The sequence below is a fragment of the Triticum aestivum genome, chromosome 1B, assembly GCF_018294505.1.
Source record: "Triticum aestivum cultivar Chinese Spring chromosome 1B, IWGSC CS RefSeq v2.1, whole genome shotgun sequence".
NCBI classification, from domain to species: Eukaryota; Viridiplantae; Streptophyta; class Magnoliopsida; order Poales; family Poaceae; genus Triticum; species Triticum aestivum.
Window position 1 is genome coordinate 12418821 of NC_057795.1, and position 15747 is coordinate 12434567.

Below are 15747 nucleotides of genomic sequence, written 5' to 3' on the forward strand. Positions count from 1 at the left end.
TTTCAAAACTACTAATGGCGCACCAGGCCATAGTGCGCCATTACTAGTTAACTAGTAATGGCGTACCACATCCACGAGTGCGCCACTAGTAAATTTTTTTTTCAATTTTTTTTTCAAAACTAGTACTGGCGCACCGTGGGTGTGGTGGGCCATTACTCGCCATTACTACCTTGGCCCAAAAATTCCCCCGAATGCACCCCCGTGGACCGCCTTTTCAGTTTTTAAAAAATAAAAGAAAATGATGAAAATGTCAAAAAAAATAAAAGAAAATAAGTTTCCCATGTGATATGTGGTCTAGTTGTTGAAAAAATTTACAAATATGAATTTCAACTTTATTTGCAAAATCTCTCTGAAATTTGTAAAATAGGCATAACTTTTGCATACGAACTCGGATTAAAAAGTTTTTATATGAAAAATCATCTATTCAAAAAGTTACATCCAAATTTAATTGGGGAAACTCTGTTAAACATTTTCAAAATCCTCAAAAACCTAACAGAAAAAAAGTTACGGGGCTTTCAAGATCTAGATGCAAAGAAATTCAAAAAATTTCAAACTTACTAGTGGCGCACCTAGCAAACGATAATATGAATGGAAGTTTGAAATAATTTTTCAAAATTTCATCACACTCATGAACATGAACAAAGTCCTAAACATCAACAAGATTTAATAGGATTGATATGCTAGATATATCAACAAGTGCATGTGAAGTGAGCTGGTGCTGGGGTTGGATAGAACTCTGAAGTTAAGCGTGCTGTGACCTGACCACGGAGTGTGATTTGACTTGAGATTAAGCATATTGACCCGAGATTAAGCCATAGTGACCCGAGATTAAGAAAAAAAATTTAAATTTTTTTATTTTTTTTGAAAAAAAATTGTTACTGATGGCGCACTCCTATGTGGTGCGTCATTACTAAGTGAGATAGTAATAGCGCACCTCTAGGCATCCTAATGGCGTACTACAGGTGCGCCATTAGTATCTGGTATACTAATGGTGCACCAGTGGTGCGCCATTAGTAAAAAATACTAGTGGCGCACCAGTAGTGCGCCATTAGTAGACAAAACTGGTGCGCCACTAGTAGGCCTTTTCCTAGTAGTGTACATGGCCCGACCAGGCATGGCTGGTTCACGGGCTGTGCCGGGCCGACACGTGTGCTGGCATCCTAGGCCCAGGCACGACACACCAGCCTCACGGGCCGGCATGACGACCCGGCAGGCACACCGACCCCCCTATTATTCAGCATATTGGCCCGACCAATTGGCATGTAAAAAATGAAATAAAAATAAAAAACAGTCCATGCCGTGCCGGCACGTGTTCCCAACCTCCAGGCTGAGGCATGGCCCTAGGCGGGCCATGGGCCAAGCACGACCCGATTAACCACGTGCCGGGCCGGCCCACCATGGGCCGGGCATGCGTGCTAACGGGCCAGCCCGCCTGGCACGGTCCAGTGGGCCAGGTATGGTCCGATCCCTTTTTTTAAAACTATGCTCACACGGTCACACCACTCTCTTACCCCTAAAACACACACACACACACACACACACACACTCTCTTAGTCACAACCTCTCTCCTCTCTCTTCCCTTTCTCCATCACAGACGCCGGCCGATTTCGGCCGCCGCCGGCAGTCCCCGACTCTGAGGAGCCATCCTCCGAACACCCCACGCTCCGACCTACCTGTCCACTGTGTGGCTTCGTCGGGCGCCTCCTCTGCCGTCTTCCCGCGGCTCCACGACCACCGGCGCATGGTGTCACCATGGATGTCGGTACATTTCCCGGCGCCTCCGTGTAGCCTCTCCGTCGCATCCTCGGTGCTTCTCTGACGTGCCTCGCCCTGGGCGTGTCCACGTGCCCCGGTGCACACTGCACCGGCGGGACGACGTCGACGTGGTCTGGCGCTGGTGTGGTGTGCCGTGGTCTCCCTCATAAGCAAGCAATTACACTCTGATAGTTCTACTCATCACACTCTGATCAATCTATCGTAAGCAAGCAATTATAACCACACACAAGCAATTACTCACAGATCCAAAAGAAAAGGCAAGAAAGATTGCAAAAACTCCAAAAGAACCAAATCAAATTATTTTACAATATTAGATCCTAATTTCCTTGAAAAGTGTGGTGGTGGCTCAAGATGATAGATTACGTCTAGGGATTCAATTTGCAAAAGGAATGAATTGAAAATGCGCTACAGTTTACAAGATATGATCAAATGAAGGTTCGAACTCATATTTGAATTACTCAAATTTGAAAGGTTCAAAAGTTGAAGCTAATGACCCTACTAGATGTAGAAAGTCCATATGAATATGTAGGAAAAAAAATTAGTAGATTGAAAGTCAACATGAATATGTAATTCAACATAGCATTTAATCTGCTTAGAATGTTGTGTGACAATTCTTTGGTGGACTAGTAGAGTAATCTGACTATAAGCAAAATTATATGTTCAAAAGATAACACTAATTGTACAAATGAAAAGATTAATTCGACACGAATACGCCACAATTGGATTCATCGGAAACTGAGTTACGAATAAAAAGATATGATCAAAAGAAGTTTGAATATGAATCTGAAAAAATATTGAAAATTTGAAAATTTCAAAAAGTTTATGTGATAGGTTCACTGGATAGATGGAATCAAGACGAAACAATAGGCATTGGTTTTATCTAACTTGGATAAACCAGTAAAAAGTTATGACTATTTGAGAAATCAAGGCCCTTCTGCTTAGACCCAAGAACAAATTGGATCGATTTTTGATAAATCAAATACAATTAAGATAGGAGAAATTCCTTTTTTGATTTTTTCCAAATGAATAAAGCAGTTGGAATTTTGGAAATGACAATGGGTATATTTATTACATTGTTTTAGGGACGAAAAATCAAGTTGTTTTATGGAAGAAAAATAATTACGGCTAAAAGAATTGTAGGTCTAATGTATACATACAGAGACTAGTCGATATCTAATTATTCTATCGCATACTAGTCTAGAAATAATATACTACGAGATATAAAGAAAAATACGAACGACGAAAATACCTTCACAACGCAGAGAAAAGACAACTTTCAGAATTCCCGCCGGAGAGAAGAAATAATATTTATTTTTAGGAAGCTAGTCAAAGCAAAATATTGATTTAAGCTAAGTCAAATGATCTTTGTAGGCTTTATGGATATATATGTATAGATGAAAGAGAGGCTTAGAGGTTAAAGACTAGGTAATGCGTGGGACTAAACGTAGATGAAAAAGAGAAACAGCAAAGACAGGGCTCGCATGGGCCTAAAGGCCTTCGGCCGGCCGCGCGTACACTGCGCGCTGCAGTTGTTTTTTTTTTTTCATTTTTTTCTTTCGAGCAACTGAAAAGAAAAAGAAACTGCAGAGAAGAAATATATGGGGAAGGAATATGGCCGGATGGGCTGGCCCATATAGAAGAAAAGAAATGATGGGGTGCCCGCTGCAACTATGCTGCGCATGACGGCGACAGTTAGTTATCGGCCGCGCGTGCAGTTTTTTGTTTAAATAAAAACAGAAAAGGAAAGCTGAATAAGGAAAATAAAATAAAATTTGACATAGGCATATTATATATCAAAATTCTCAAAATTTTACATTTAAAAAGATGAACTATTTCTTAGAGATAAATAGATTATTCGAAATAAGTATTTTTGTAATAACTTCAAATTGGATTTTAATTTGATTTTCAAATATTTTGCAAATAGTTTATGTTTTTTTTTCCAATTTTTTTTGAAATCTTCTCTGAATTTCCAAGGGTCATGTTTTCTCCACTCAAATATTTTCTATTTCAGTGAATTTTGAGATGATTGAAATTACTACATAAGAGAGAAAAACTCCAAATAAGTTTTGAAAGCGGTACTCATCACTCCCCACTATATTTCATAAATTTTGAAGTCTTCTCTCATGAAAATTCTTGAGTGGCATAAACCTTCCGAGTTTGAAATAGTTTCAAATGGAATTCAAATCTTTTCAAAACCCCTTTTTATTTCAAATGGAAGAAGTCATGTTCTCTTCACTCTAGGGTTTGTTTTGAATTTAAATTTTGAATTCCATGGAACCAAAAGCAAGAATGAAAGTTTGGGAAGCTCATTTTATTCCCTCTCATTTAACTTTCAAAAAGTTTCAAATTTCACTCAATTTCACACAACAAATCACCCCAGCAATCATTATTACTTAATTAATATAAAATTTCAGAATTTAGAATTTTTGGATGTTACACAGTATTGGGCATCAGCCGCGCTCGCCTACTGGGTCGTCTGCATCCGGCCCATCAATCCTCGCCAAGGGAGCCAAAAATATTTGGCGGCCATAAGGAATAGAACTCTCGATATTGCATCCACATCCTCAGCCGGATACCAACTGAGCTAGGGCGGATTTGCACTACTAGGGAAATTAAAGCCTATACACAGAATCTTACCAGCAACACGCTTTAAAATAAGGCGCTGCTGCTACTTAGCAGTAGCGAGCTCAAGCTTAACTCGCTGCTGAAATAAATATAGCAGTAGCGTCGCCGCTCAAAGACGCGCTACTGATATAATTTTCACGAGGCCGCCGCAAGGCTAGTTATAGCAGCAGCGCGTTATCACGACGAGTGCTACTGCTACGTAGCATAGTAGTAGCGCATTTCGCCAATAAGCGCTACTGCTAAGTTTACTACTAAAATTTAGTCCCACCTCGCTCCGTGAAGAGAGTTTCTACCACCTTAAATATGTTACTTCTCAAACTTTGACAAGCACTTGGTCTTCATTGAACTCTATGTGTAGAATTTGTGGCCGCAATATGAGTCTTCACCAGTTCCTAACCGGCAAGGACTCATATTGACAAATCAGATTGTACACAAAAAGATCGTTGATGATCAATGTATTTTTGATACATTGAATTAAGTCTATTTTTACATGCTGACACAGAGCAGTAGCGCTTCTTTGTGAAAGGCGCTGCTGCTAGGTAGTTTAGCAGTAGCATCTTTCTCTATAGCGCGCTACTGCTAAGCCATTCCATCTCCCACCCCCTCTCCTCTATCCGATCCACTCACACTCACACACTCACTGGATCCCCTCTCAACTCCCCGCGCCGGTCCTCCCCCGTCGCCCTCCTTCCTCTACGCCGCCGTCACCTCCTCCTCCTTGCTGGACTCGGTACCGGCCTCCTCCTCCGTCCTCCCTCCACTCGCTGCTGGCCGGCCCCTCCTCGCTCCGCCTTCCTCCTCCGCCCTCCCTCCACTGGCCGCCGGCCGGCCCCTCCTCGCTCTGCCTTCCTCCTCCGTCCTACTCTCTTCTTCCTCCTCCGTCCTACTCTCTTCTCCCTCCTCGAGTCGCCCCTCCTTCTCCCTCCTTCCTGCTACATTTTGATTTAGTAGGCTAGTTCATATGCAACATTTTGATTTAGTTGATATGATTTAGTTGATTTAGTAGGCTAGTTGATTTAGTGGATTTAGAACATTTTGATTTAGTTGATTTAGTAGGCTAGTTCATTTAGTTGATTTAGTATGCACCATTTTATTGTTATTTTTTCTGTACATGGATAGGTAGTTGCTTTTGTTTTTTTAATAAGTTACTTTTGGCAAAATGTAGGTGGTACCTTGTCATCTAATAGTTACTAGATCTTAGGATTATAATTGTCCATCAAATTGCTTCTCGCAGAAGAACCAGAAATATCACATGCTACTGTTTTTCTTTCCTGTGAAGTGGATCGTTAATACTTTGCTCATATTGCTTTAGGAAAAATGGCGCCACCACCACCACCACTATGTCGACTGTGCAAGTCAAGGTGCGCCAGCAGCCTTGCAACTGGCAAGCTGTTCGGCATCTACTTCCAGCCGAGTTTTCGTCATGCGGCGGTAAGAAATTAGATGAAATGTAATAACTATTTTATTTTTAGTGTTGGCATTACTGCATTGTGTCATTTTGCTTATTTTACACAGATCGTCCCATGCAATGTGAGGTTGAAATTCAACAAGCTGACAGGAGACACTGTGACATTTGAGGCTCCTGGGGGGCCGTACACTATGGAGGTCGAGAAAGGACGCAATATGTCGCAGATTGGAGGAGATGGATGGGCCCGTTTCGTCGCCCGCATGCGTCTTACTGGTGGTGAGTTGATCAGCTTCTCCTTCAGAGCAGAAAGACCCAAGCTGGCTGTCATTTATCTCAACCTGGTGGAAGATGATGAAGATGACGAAGATGATGAAGATGATGAAGATGGTGAAGATAATGAGGACCCACTCAATGAAGATGATGAGGACCCACTTCATGAAGCCATCATAGCTCAAAGAACAAGGCTGAGCGAGGAGGAGGTGTCCAACCTGTGGGACATAATTCCGCCACGTGCTGACTTTGTCGGGGTGCCATTCGTGACCCGCCTGACAAATACCATGGTTGATCGACATGATATGGTATGTTATACTTACAAATGCAAATTATCCGATGAAATACTTAGTGTATAGTCCAATGATATGGTATGTTGTGTGGAATCTAGTCGATGTTATGTTTTAGTGTAGAGTCCGATCACATGCTTATTAGTGTAGAATCTAAGGAAACTATTAATAGTGTAGATAATCCATATGTACTTATTTGCGAGGCTATTTATTAATTGATATGTTTTCTTATTCAGAAATTGTCAAAGAGCATATCTGTGAGTTATGGTATCGAGCCTGATGAAGAAGGCTCAGCTGGACTACGCCTTACTATAAGGGGCTCCGTTACAACCTGTACTTACTGTATGGACACAGACGATCGCACACACTTAAACTCGGTTGGGTGGAAGAAATTCCTCGATGGCAAGAATCTTCGTGTTGGACAGGCCATCCTAATTACTATCAGGAACACCAACCGCCCAGGCTTGAGGATGATGATTGTCTTCGATATCATCTAGAACTACATATGTGCGTGTGGCTATATCATCTAGAACTATATATGATGATCGTCGTCGATATCATCTAGAACTACATATGATGATCGTCGTTGATATGACCTTGTACTGCTTGAGGATCCATGTTGACTATGCATGAAATTGTTATCTAGTACTCCCTTCGCTCCAAATTACTCGTCGTGGTTTGAACTAAAACCACGACGAGTAATTTGGAACGAAGGGAGTACTACCCAGTAATGGTTTATGAATTTGATATCTAGTAGCAGTACCTAGTATCTAGTATCTGAAAGGGAAAGGGGTACAGGGGAAAATGATGAAAGATATAGCAGTAGCGAGGGACTGCGAAATCGCTACAGCTAAGTAATAGTAGTGCGTTCGGCAAAAGGCGTTGTTGATATCGTCAATAGTAGTAGCGCGGGTACGGACCGCGCTACTACTATAAGTTAGCTGTAGCGCCTTATTAGTAGCGCGGCCATCCGCGCTGCTATTAGCCTCAAAACCCGTGCTACTACTAGGGTTTTCCCTAGTACTGTTGTTACATAAAAAATGCTGGTCCTCCTATTAAATATACATATAGGTTTTGTTCCGCCCGCTCATAGTTCTCAATTTTTTTTGTTTGTACCCCAGGTGGGATGGCTTACCCACGTATTTCTTTTTCTGTGATACGGATGAACAAAAAAAATTTAAGCCCTGAGGGAATTGAATTATGGACCTTCCCTATTGTGTCGGTGGACAAAATCAACTCATCTATCTTGCAGTTATGATGAGAATAGTATTGCCTTCAAACTTTATAGTAAATCCCCACCAGTTTGTATATGTCAATAGGTTGTCTAGAAATAAGAAGTTTGTATCAAAATAAGGAAGTTATCTTGAGAATCATGAGCAGAAGGAGGGACTCCATAAATTACTGCCGGTGCTAGCTTGCAAGTGCCAATAAAAGAGAATATGTTGGTTTGGCTCGAATACAAAAGTTGTGGGCACGTGAGTGCTAAAATAATCAAAGAAAATAAACCCTAATAAAGAAGGGACATTGATGTCTGGTTATGCGCTAAATATGCTAATGAAACAAGATTTATGCCCTACAATTAGTAATCCACTCGATTACGCCATAGTAAGAGAGAGTGTTCGAAGCAACCGTACCCTGAAGGTCGCCGCATAGCTACCAAATGAGGAGGCAGACACAACCGTTGCATAGCTACGAAATGAGGTGGCTGAATCAACCGCGGCATAGCTACCAAATGAGGTGGCATACACAACCGGAGGAAAAAAAGGCACGAGTAGGATGGTTGCCGCCACGCCGACTAACAACATCACTATCAAGATCTCATGGGACAAACATGACCCGTGAGAAGACCACAACTCCTCGCTCTATCGCACCGCCGCGGGGATCGTTTTTGGTGGACACATGAATTATCTCTCCCATTGCTTCTCGCAAAGAAATGTCTCTTCCGTTGCAACGCACGGGCATATGTGCTAGTAGCATAAAAGTAAATAGGTAGGCTCTTTGCAGCGGGAAGCATGGATTTGCAGAGGTGCTAGAGCTTGAAACTTAAAACAGAGATGGATACATTTCGAGAGGTATGCTTTTCCTGTCAATGTCATGACCGAGTATTTTTAATATCTTCCATGCTAAACACATTATCGGCGGTTCCCAAGTGGAAAGGTACTCCCCTTCAACCATACAAACACAAGCCATGGCTAGCTGAATTCATGGGTGCCCTCCAAACAGTCAACTTTCCTGTGGAGCTTGTTTTATTATTATTTTCTTTATTTTGATTATAGGAATGGGCATCCCAATTACCAGCCTCTTCATGCAATGACAAGTGAATAAACACCCATCGTGAGAATAACCCGCTTAGCATGGAAGATACTGACCGCCCCTTATCGCTCCATGAGCGGTATGAGCACACAAAACATATGCTTATTTGAATGATTAGATGTGGCACATGCAAATTTACTTGGAACGACAGAGAATATCGCATATAAGTAAATATAGTGGACTCATCTGGAACAATTTTGGGTTTAATGATTTGGACGCACAAGTAGCATTTCCGCTTAATACAGGCAAAAGGCTAGCAAATAGATCGAGAAGCGACCAACTAGAGATCGACAATGGTCATAATCATGCATTGAGAATAATTAACATTGAATACGAGCATGAGTAGGATATACACACCATGAACATAAATATCATGGAGGCTATGTTGGTTTTGAATCAACTACATGTGTGAACATGTGCCAAGTCAAGCCACTTGAATTGTTCAGAGTAGGATACCATACTACATCACAACCATTTTAATGTATGTTGACACTCAAGATAAATCATTATCCACTCCTAACTATTTAAGCATAGCATGAGCAACTATAATCTCTAATTGTCATCACAAATATTTTTACTCATAATATGCTGAATCAAGATCGACAGAGTTAAACATATTTACAAAAACGAAAGCAAAAAGAGTTCATATCAGATTTCCTTCACCGCGATCACTTCATTAAATCATCGTCATTAGGTCCACCATTGACATCACGTTCATGTGCTGTATGAAGTCTTCCACTTGCAGGTCTAGGTATAATGCTGTCCAGCTTCTGCACACGCTCCTCAATCGAGATACTCGGGGAGCAAAAGTGTCATCACGCGGCCGCCGGCACCGTCGCAGCCAGGCCCTCTCAACCACAGAACGAGGTGCTGCCGGACCATGCGGCGCGGAGGAGGATGTCCCCCGCGGTGGTGAGGTCCATGATGGCCCGCAACGTGAGGTGGTCGTCCGGGTGGCATGCCACCCGGTCCATTACCGGTGGCAAGAGAACCACAGACGATAGCACCAAGAAGAGGGGCAACGACGACACGTGCCAACATTTTCCCCATGGATTCAATCTTTCTCTGCCCTAGTGTTACACAACAATTTACGAGAACTTTTTTTATATGAAAGGCATATAGACTGACTTTCAAATTAATGAAGCCATGAACAAGCTAGGATACAAGGTGCAAATTATTACAATGGTTTTGCATGAATTTTTTTGAAAAATTACAGACAAAAATTGCTGTAGGCTGAAACTACAGAAGCCGGCCAAAGAGTGAAATTGCCAGCACAAGGGGGATCAAAACCATGCCGTTGGAGAGCACAACACCGACCAGAACAATGGGAGCAGATGAATCCGCAGATCACCAACAAGTAGTGAAGAGTAAGATCGAGCCTTGCAGGGAGAAACCATTGCCTCTACACAGCCCAGTCGTGCCATTGCTTGAGGGGAGACCACTATCTCCCCTACAACATCCAGTACGAGGATGCCGCTCAAAGGCATGCAAGCATGAGCGCAGCAGGGCAGCAACCGCTGAAGGGTAACAAGGCACACACTCCCGCCACCTCCACCACACTGTCGAACATCTGAGGGCACATTGCACCACAGCTGCCACCAAACCACAAATTGCAGCACCCTAACCCTACACCAAGCTGGCGCCTCCAAGAAGGATGACGACGATAGTGCATCACCGCTGACCGGCCAAAGGCTTAGGGTTTCAACCTAGGACTAAAGAGGGGAGGAGGGGGAGGAAGACGAAACTAAACACGTCCTCAGAGGGCAGTAGGAAAGTCGTAGCACTGCCGCCGCCGTCGAGGTTGATGCAGAGTCGACCAAGGGAATCCCTCGTTCCAGGCTCCGCCGCAACACCCTCTGGGCCAAGATCTGGCAACCCAAAAGGGCCGGATCCAGATCGACGAGGGTGAAAAGACGCATACGGGAAAGGGCCGGTGATCCGAGCAGTGTGGTGCCTCTGCCACCCAATCACCGCCCGCGTGATCGGAGGGGCGACCAACACCTGCAGCACCATCCACCGGCGAAGTCGATACCGCCTTGCCAGATCCAGGGCCGCCGCCTCGGTGCCCAAATCTCCCTGCAGCGAAGCAGGGCAGCAGACCCTCGCCACCACCTTCAATTGAGGCCGCACAATGATCGTTGACGTTCTCAGGTGGCGGTGGGGAGGAAGGGAGAGGAGGAGTGGGTGGCTCGGGTACTAGTGTTTCGTCTCCCTAGAGACGCGGGGCCACAAATTGCGAGAAGTCAGAGAGAAACCATCTGGGGGTGGCTGGATGCGGAGAGGAGTGCGTAGTGATGGTCGAGTGGTAAGTAGCAGCAGCGTTAGGAGCAATGATGTGGTGGCTGACTGGAGGACGCGGCCGAGCAGGCGTTACTCCACACTCCACTCCAGCGAAACTCCAAGAGTAAAGTCCAAAGTCTAGCCAAGCTAGATATCCAGAAATAAGCAAATCAGAACAAGCACGACATGCCATCAAGCTAGCTATGTAAAGTAGTCTAGCCAAGCTCGCCATTGACAAACCAGCCTCCTCTTCTACATGCGCGTTGTCTTGCCGTTAATGATGTTAAAGCATCTACGACTGGATATGTCAAATATGGCCCCTCACATGCCAGCGAATGTGTCGGCGCGTCCGCGGGCAGTGACCGGGCACGCCTCAAATTTCAATTGTTGTATCCAGACATCTCATACTAGATTCTTATATCTATACAAAGGCATGCAAACAGAATAACCTATGTACTACGTCGATCATCTAGCTACTCACCGTCTTATATGTCGACGATCTCCATGCCCGGCTCTGGCAGGATTGGCGGCCGCTGCAGCTCTGCCTCCTCCGACTGCTTCACTCTGACCTCCTCCGCCTCTACCTCTGCGTCGAATTCAGCGAAGATCGCGTCAGACTCCGCCTCCTCCCGCCGGAAGAACGCCCGGTTGGCCTCCACATAGGCCTCATTCTAGATGGACTCCAGGATGGCCTGCTGCTCCGCCATCTCGTCGGACTGGGCAACGACGAATGATACGTCTCCATCGTATCTACTATTCCTAAAGCTTTTGCTCTTATTTTGGACCCCAATTTGCATGATTTGAATGAAACTAACCTGGACTGACGCTGTTTTTAGGAGAACTACCATGATGTTGTTTTTGTGCAGAAATAAAAGTTCTCAGAATTTTACGAAACTTTTTGGAGAATTATTTTGGAATAAATAAAGATTTACGAAACCAAGACCCACTAGAGCGCGCGCGCGGGGGGGGGGGGGGGGGAAGCTACCCACAAGGCACTGGCACGCCCTGGTGGGTAGTGGGGCCAACGAGGCTCCGCTGACCCTAATTCCAACTCTATGAAATCCTATTTTTGAAGAAAAAATAGGAGAAGAAGTTTCATCGTGTTTCACGGTACGGAGCCGCCGCCACCTCCTGTTCTTCATCGGGAGGCCAGATCTGGAGCCCGTTCGGGGCTCCGAAGAGGGGAATCTTTGGTCTTTGTGATCACCAACCCTCCTTCATCACCAATTCCATGATGCTTCCCACCGGGAGTGAGTAATTCCTTCGTAGGCTTGCTGGACGATGAGGGGTTGGATGGGATTCATCATGTAATCGAGTTAGTTTTGTTAGGGCTTGATCCCTAGTATCCACTATGTTCCGGAGATTGATGTTGCTATGACTTTGCTATGCTTAATGCTTGTCACTAGGGCCCGAGTGCTATGATTTCAGATCTGAACCATTTATGTTTTCACCATTATATCTATGTTCTTGATCCGATCTTTTCAAGTCATATGCACCTGCTACGTATTATGATCCATAAACCCCAAGGGTGACAGTAATTGGGATACTTTTCGGTGATGACCGTAGTTTAAGGAGTTCATGTATTCGTTATGTGTTAATGCTTAGCTCCGGTTCTCTGTTAAAAGGAGGCCTTAATATACCTTAGTTTCCTTATGGACACTGCTGCCACAGGAGGGTAGGATAAAAGATGTCATGCAAGTTCTTTCCCATAAGCACGTATGACTATTTACGAATACATGCCTACATTATATTTATGAACTGGAGCTAGTTCTGTGTTGCCCTAGGTTATGACTGTTATATGATGAATATCATCCAACATAATAAACCATCGAATGCCTACGAGTTTTTCACATATTGTTCTTGCTACTCTTACAACTGCTACAAAATTATTGCTATCACTGTTACCGCTACTATTACTGTTACCATTGCCATCAAAACTATCATATTACTGTGCTACTGATCACTCTGCTACAGATATTTAATCTCCAGGTGTGGTTGAATTGACAACTCAACTACTAATACTTGCAAATATTGTTTGGCTCCCCTTGTGTCGAATCAACAAATTTTGGTTGAATACTCTACCCTCGAAAACTATTGCGATCCCCTATACTTGTGGGTTATCAAGACCTTTTTCTGGCGCCATTGCTGGGGACCATAGCTATATTTGTTGAGTCACTTGGGATTTCTATCTATTTATCACTATGAATAATCTGAAAGATACTAGAACCAAGATCGTTCCCTCTAAAACGAGGGGAGGTAAGGAATTGCCATCTAGCTCTGCACTTGATTCACCTTCTGTTTTGAATAGACTTGCAACACCACCACATGTTATTAATCCTGATATGTCACAAGTTATTGATGATGCTACTTCTGCTATGCATGATTCTTATGATATGCTAATACCTTGCTTGATGATAATGCGCCACTAGGTCAACTTCTTGATGAACAACTTGCTAGAGCTAAAGATATTGAGAATGCTGAAACTGGTGAAATTACTAAAACTGATGAAGTATTCAAAACTGAAAACTATGAAACAACTATTAGACCTATCTCTCCTAGATTTGAATTGCCTAAGATTCCTGAGGGTTATGTTATGGACAGAGAGGTAGCTAGAGAATTTCTTACGTGTAAGGATAGGGATGATCTTAAGAAATTATTATGCAAGCTGAAAGAATTTTTTTTGAATGCTAGAATGAAGTGTGATCCTAAGTTTGCTACCTTACCTATATTTGTTACCGATAAGGATTATGAATTCTCTGTCAACCTAGAGTTAATTACTTTGGTGAATTTGATCATTTCCATGGCTATGAAACTAAAGCTATTGTGGCACATCTGACTAAAAAGCCACCCTATTTTCTCATGATGAGAAAATTCACTATTACTACATCCTGAAGTTATTTCCGTTTTCATCAAAGGGTGATGCTAAGATATGGTACAATACTCTTGCTCCTGATTGTGTGCGTAGTCCCCAGGATATGATTTATTACTCCTCTAAAAAATATTTTCCTGCTCATAAGAAACAAGCTGGCTTACAGGAAATATTTAACTTTATGCAAATTGAAGAAGAGAGTCTCCCACAAACTTGGGGGAGGCTTCTCTAATTACTTAATGCATTGCCTGATCATCCTCTTAAGAAAACAAAATACTTGATATATTCTATAATGGACTAATCGATGCTTCTTGGGACTTCCTAGATAGTTGTGCTGGTTGTGTTTCCAGGGAACAAACTACCGAACAAGCTGAGGAATTATTGAATAATATATTGAAAAATTATGATGATTGGACACTTCCTAAACCACCTCCTAAACCCACTCTGACGAAGAGGGGTATCTTATTTCTTAGTCCTGAAGATATGCAAGAGGCAAAGAAATGTATGAAGGAGGAAGGTATTAAAGCTGAGGATGTTAAGAATTTACCACCTATTGAAGAAATATATGGTCTTGACACACAACCACCACAGGTGGTAGAGTAAACTCTTTATTGAAATTTGATGAAGGTGACGTCCCTTACAACAAACATCCTAGTAAAATTCTTATATGAATTTGACAACTACATTATGAAACAATATCACTTCAATGCTAATGTTATGAAACAATTAAAACAAAACTCTGATACGATTGCTCGCTTAAGTGACTTCTTATTTAGAATCACTAATGATGTTAGAGGTGTAGGAAAACATGCCTCTATGGTTCAAACCCAGTTAGAACAAGTTGCTAAATCCCAAAGAAAATTTCTTAGCGAAATGAATAATAATATGAATGATTACGTTGTTAGAGTAGAAACTAGAGGAGGCAACATGAATGAGGAACCACTTTATCCCGAGGGACACCCTAAAAGAATTGAACAAGACTGTCAAAGAATTAATACGGATGCACCTAATCCTTCTAAAAAGAAAAAGAAAAAGAGAAACAATAAGACTTTGCATACCTCTAGTGAACCTGAGATAGAAAAACCTTCTGAAGATAACAATGATGTTTATATTTCTGATGCTGAAACCCAATCTGGTAATGAACATAATGAAAATAATAATGATGATGTTCATGAAGATGCTCAACTAGACAATGAAAAAGAACCACATAATGATGTTGAAATAGAACCTGCTATTGATCTTGCTAACCCACAACCCAAAAATAAATGTTATGATAAAAGAGACTTTGTGGCTAGAAAACATGGTAAAGAAAGAGAGACATGGGTTCAGAAACCCATGCCCTTTCCACCTAAACCTTCTAAGAAAAAGGATGATGAAGAATTTGAATGCTTTGCTCAAATGCTTAGGCTAGTCTTTTTGCATACTCGCTTGACTGATATTATAAAGATGGCCCCTATGCTAAATACATGAAAGACATTATCACTAATAAAAGAAAAATACACGAAGCTGAAATCTCCACCATGCTTTCTAATTACTCTTTTATGGATGGAGTACCTAAAAAACTTGGAGATCCAGGAATACCAACTATACCATGCTCTATCAAAAGAAATTATGTCAAACTGCTTTATGTGATTTAGGAGCTGGTGTTAGTTTTATGCCTTTATCTTTATATAAAAGACTTGATTTGAATAAACTAACACCTACTGAAATATCTTTGCAAATGGCTGACAAATCAACTGCCATACCTATCGGTATTTGTGAGGATGTGCCCATGGTTGTTGCCAATGCTACTATCTTAATAGACTTTGTTATACTTGAGATGCCCGAGGACGACAACATGTCGATTATCCTTGGTAGACCCTTTTCAAATACTGCAAGGGCTGTTATTGATTGCAATAAAAGCGAAGTCACCTTTC